The following is a 6,009-nucleotide window of genomic DNA, read 5'->3' as shown; positions in this document are numbered from 1 at the left end:
TCAGTCCATGATGTGTTTGCTGTGTGTACTTGCTTACTGACTTTGCACAATAAATAGATATTTAGTATAGTTGTTGCTGCCATAGTCGTGCAGCTTCACAACACTGTAAACAACCTGTTATTATTTCCCAATTTAATAAGGTTAATTTTGTCAAGTTCACAAAAAAGTTTAACCTGTCACATATATATTTTAAACGGATGCATTACCACACTGAGCTGTCAAGCAAGCATGCAACCTGTGCACCTTTACTCTGCTACTCGGGATGATGGCCTCAAAAGCGAACATGGAGCACATTGACAAAAGGTTGCACCCACAGAATGGTTCGTGCAAAATGTCTATCCTGTTCCACAAAGGGGACTTTCCTACAGGGGAGGCGAGGTCTTGTGGGTGCAAGGGGCCCGCAGCCAGCCCCTCCACGCATACACAGGTGTCGGGTGCACATCTGGGTGGTTAGCTGGGGACAGCAGTGTGTTTGTATCATTTTAGCCTCTGTAAGAGAGGAAGACATTTTCACAAAGCAAATCGGAGGGTTCATTCTTTCAGCGAAGACCAGGGTTTAGAGACACCTCTGCCTGCGTTGCTCTGTCGCCTGAACAGGGCAGAGCAGGAACAGCAGAACCCTGGGCGTGGACCGCCGCTCCAACTCTGTGGATCAGGGGTCATTTGCAGTTCTGCATTAGGGATAAAGCTGCCCAATTGTGACTCGCCCCATCTTCAGAATGCAGTATTTTTACCCATTTCCGAGTGCACTTGGCACTTGCAAGTGAAGAACAATGCGTCTGACTGTCGAGTACAGTATTTGCCGACTTTTCCTATTATGCTCTAATGCGAATTCAGCACCTGATCCTTCTAGGCTGATCATCGCGGAATGTCATCGCACACATTTAACAATCCATGTTGGATGAGGAGCCACCAGGCGTATCCATTCTCTCCATGTTCCTAGCAGCCTCAATATCATAAAACGGCCTCTGGCTTTCTGCCTCCCATTCAACTCCCAACAGGAGCACAGGGCAACCCGAAACCCCCTCATCCGTCTACGTTGCTATTCCAATGGAGCACACACGATATGGATGCAACTGGCAGACAGAAAAGAAATGACACGAAATGACCTCAAAGGGCTGGAGGCTGTCTGCCGCCGTCACACGGCAAACCGCAAAGGTAAAATGCGCTCACATTTGTAACAGAGTAAAGATGCACTGCTCACATTTTGGGCCTTTCAGGCAGAATGTTTCACAGACGCCGCTGGTTGAGAGGATGGGGAAGTGTTGCTTTGGGCTGTGAAGGTCACGTGTTTAGAGATGGGCAAGTAATCCCGCAGAAGCACATTCTGCAGAGCTGTCAAGTGGCGGCCAATAAGCACGAAGGGAGGCGAATGCAGATACTGAACGTGTAAAATGGCCACCCTCACAGGCGAGCCCCAAGTGCCGGTAACTCCGCCTCTTTGCCGACAGAGCTATTTCAGGTGCATCGAAGCCATAGCAGAATTGCTATGAAGTATCTGCTAACCAATGGAGGACATCGAACCTAAATCACGGGAGCCTGATTCACAATGCCTTTTCCAATGGAATGTCCCCCATTGGAAAAAGCTTTAACAAATAAAAAATAGACCCTCTCTCTGCCTTGCACATCCGAGTCCAGCCGGCAGGACGAAAAGGTTACATGTGTTTTTATCTCTGATTTTTTTCATTTCACAATGTTTAAATGTCGTGGAAAAAAAATATACTCACCCTTTTGAGAAATGGAATATGAAAGCACAGACTCTTAGTCGTTGGACACATGCAAGGGCTGGGTAGTTTAGCTCACTCTGCGCTCTTGTGCTGCGTTATTCTTATTGCAAGACATTTCCTGCCCCAGGAACCGCTAAAGTATCCCCAAGACCTTAGAATGATGGCATTCAGTTTAGCGAGGTACCCTGGTTCTGGCGCCGGTCCTTCCCAAATAAACTGCATGATTCAAGGAATTATTTGCGTGAAAAACGCAGATGTGCGCGCCTTTCTGCCCGAAAATCCCCATACTTTTTTTTCGGGCAGAAAGGCGTGAAAACCTGCGTTTTTCACGCAAATAATTCCATGAATCAGGCTGAAAGTGTGATAGTTTGTCAATTATTGTTAAGCAAGAAGCGCCATAAATTGGAGTTATACATAAAGTGCCTTTATTAACAAGTGTGCCCTTAGGTTGACTCGTGGTTCCACCTGTGCTGGGTCTTTTTCAAAACTGGGCACTGTGATTAGTTACACGAATCACGTACATGGTAACGAAATTCGGGATACCAAAGAAAACATTAAAATGTCAGTGCATCTTCCATAACACAAGTATTTATGGAACAGAAAATAAACGTTAACAACCGGTTGCAGTGATTCATAAAATAATGGTTGTTGAAGGGGAGGATGGTAAGGAGCAGAACAGGAGTGAGTGCTTGCTAATCCTCGTAATCTAGTTTGCTTCAGTGCTTTCTTGAATGCTGATCAACTTTTCATCTTTAATGTTCTAATTGCTCTGTTCCCTAGAAGGCCCAGAAATTGCAGAAGCGCCCGGAGAGGGTTTCTAAACTAGCCACACATGTTGTGTAAATCTGCTTTTCTGCTCTCGTTATATTGCCATTTCTGCTTCCGACGTCCAGGAGGGAGTGGTGCGTCGTGTGTTCTCACGATGAGCCCGAAATGGATGGGAGTCGACCGTGCAAGGCGACAATTAAGTTTTAAAAAAATAAAAATAGTACCAAATCACTCCCATGCCGCTTCACTCAGACGGAAATATATATATATATATATATATTTTAAATAGGCCAGATTTGGAAAACCGTTCTCTATTGGGTGCTCAGCACACTGCCTGGGTGGACTTTTCCAATATATTCCTAGTGATGTCACACTTGCCAGTCCCCCTCGCCCCTCTTAAACGAATTGGATAAAAACAAGTGGGTCTTTGAAAACTACCCTGCACCCCGCTCTCTGAATATGCCCTCTGCATCACTTCCCAATCTCCAGTATCCACCAGTGAACTACCATAGCTCTCAACCATTTGTCTCGCAATGGCGGGTGAAATCACCCGATTTTGTTTTTGGCGGGTGAGACGCCCATTGGAATGAATGGGCGTGCAGGAGGCTTGGCGGGTGAGTCAGCCCTTTGCAAGGCGGGTGACACCCGCCAAAAGCGGGTGAGTTGAGAGCTATGGAACTACCCTGCGCCCCACTGTCTGTATTTGCCCTCTAGCTCACTTCCCAATCTCCAGTACCCACCAGTGAACTACCCTGCATCCCACTGTCTGAATGTGCCCTCTACCCCACTTCCCAATCTCCAGTACCCACCAGTGAACTACCCTGCACCCCACTGTCTGAATGTGCCCTGTAGCTCACTTCCCATTCTCCAGTACACACCAGCGAACTACCCTGCACCCCACTGTCTGAATGTGCCCTCTACCCCACTTCCCAATCTCCAGTATCCACCAGTGAACTACCCTGCACCCCATTGTCTGAATTTGCCCTGTATCTCACTTCACAATATCCAGTACCCACCAGTGAACTACCTGCACCCCACTGTCTGTATTTGCCCTCTAGCTCACTTCCCAATCTCCAGTACCCACCAGTGAACTACCCTGCATCCCACTGTCTGAATGTGCCATCTACCCCACTTCCCAATCTCCAGTACCCACCAGTGAACTACCCTGCACCCCACTGTCTGAATGTGCCCTGTAGCTCACTTCCCAATCTCCAGTAAACACCAGTGAACTACCCTGCACCCCACTGTCTGAATGTGCCCTGTAGCTCACTTCCCAATCTCCAGTATCCACCAGTGAACTACCCTGCACCCCATTGTCTGAATTTGCCCTGTATCTCACTTCCCAATATCCAGTACCCACCAGTGAACTACACTGCACCCCATTGTCTGAATGTGCCCTCTACCTCACTTCCCAATCTCCAGTACGCACCAGTGAACTACCTGTACCCCACTGTCTGAATGTGCCCTCTAGCTCACTTCCCAATCTCCAGTACCCACCAGTGAACTACCCTGCACCCCACTGTCTGAATGTACCCTCTACATCACTTCCCAATCTCCAGTATCCACCAGTGAACTACCCTGCACCCCATTGTCTGAATTTGCCCTGTATCTCACTTCCCAATATCCAGGACCCACGAGTGAACTACATTGCACCCCATTGTCTGAATGTGCCCTCTACCTCACTTCCCAATCTCCAATACCCACCAGTGAACTACCCTGCACCCCATTGTCTGAATTTGCCCCGTATCTCACTTCCCAATCTCCAGTGTCCACCAGTGAACTACCCTGCACCCCATTGTCTGAATGTGCCCTGTATCTCACTTCCCAATATCCAGTACCCACCAGTGAACTACACTGCACCCCATTGTCTGAATGTGCCCTCTACCTCACTTCCCAATCTCTATACCCACCAGTGAACTACCCTGCACCCCATTGTCTGAATGTGCCCTGTATCTCACTTCCCAATATCCAGTACCCACCAGTGAACTACACTGCACCCCATTGTCTGAATGTGCCCTCTACCTCACTTCCCAATCTCCAATACCCACCAGTGAACTACCCTGCACCCCATTGTCTGAATTTGCCCTGTATCTCACTTCCCAATATCCAGTACCCACCAGTGAACTACCCGGCACCCCACTCTCTGAATGTGCCCTCTACCTCACTTCTCAATCTCCAGTACCTACCAGTACACTACCCTGCACCCCACTGTCTGAATGTGCCCTCTACCTCACTTCCCAATCTCCAGTACCCCCCAGTGAACTACCCTGCACCCCACTGTCTGAATGTGCCCTCTACCTCACTTCCCAATCTCCAATACCCACCAGTGAACTACCCTGCACCCCATTGTCTGAATTTGCCCTGCATCTCACTTCCCAATATCCAGTACCCACCAGTGAACTACACTGCACCCCATTGTCTGAATGTGCCCTCTACCTCACTTCCCAATCTCCAATACCCACCAGTGAACTACCCTGCACCCCATTGTCTGAATTTGCCCTGTATCTCACTTCCCAATATCCAGTACCCACCAGTGAACTACCCGGCACCCCACTCTCTGAATGTGCCCTCTACCTCACTTCTCAATCTCCAGTACCTACCAGTACACTACCCTGCACCCCACTGTCTGAATGTGCCCTCTACCTCACTTCTCAATCTCCAGTACCTACCAGTACAGTACCCTGCACCCCACTGTCTGAATGTGCCCTCTACCTCACTTCCCAATCTCCAGTACCCACCAGTGAACTACCCGGCACCCCACTCTCTGAATGTGCCCTCTACCTCACTTTTCAATCTCCAGTACCTACCAGTACACTACCCTGCACCCCACTGTCTGAATGTGCCCTCTACCTCACTTCCCAATCTCCAGTACCCACCAGTGAACTACCCTGCGCCCCACTGTCTGAATGTGCCCTCTACCCCACTTCCCAATCTCCAGTACCCACCACTGAATTACCCTGCATCCCACTGTCTGAATGTGCCCTCTACCTCACTTCCCAATCTCCATGGCTCTCATGTTTCTTCCCACGCTACCTTACTTTTGATTTTCTATTATCTCCCTCCCCACCCCTCTTTTTCTTTACCCTCCTTTTCTTCCTCTCGCTGTCCCTAACACCCTCTTCCCTATCTCATATCCTTCCACTCCTCTTCCTCTCTTCACAACCATCACTACACTGTTCTGTATCAGGGTTTGCCCCACATTGCTTATTTTACAAAAATGTTGCCAAGCTTCAGAAGCCTTAGTAACACTTTCGGAAAACAAGGAAAGTTTTACCCCTTGCCTGAACGTGTAATACTTCTAAGTGTCACAGGGAATGAGTAACACTATTTTTGCAGCTGGGAAGAACAACTGTTCTCTGCTGCTTTGTCCACCTACCTAGGAACGGTGGTGTAGAAAAGTGGCGAGGATAATGTATTCCCACACCACTTTTCCTCACTGTTCAGAATAATCTTCTCTGTCTTTGTGCTTTTCCTCATGAACAAGAGTAGTTACCAGCATGCTGCAACTGTGGCA

Source organism: Ambystoma mexicanum, chromosome 8 (assembly GCF_040938575.1).
Source record: "Ambystoma mexicanum isolate Mex_15411 chromosome 8, UKY_AmexF1_1, whole genome shotgun sequence".
NCBI classification, from domain to species: Eukaryota; Metazoa; Chordata; class Amphibia; order Caudata; family Ambystomatidae; genus Ambystoma; species Ambystoma mexicanum.
The sequence above is the reverse complement of the archived record's forward strand: the minus strand, read 5'-3'. Positions refer to the sequence as shown.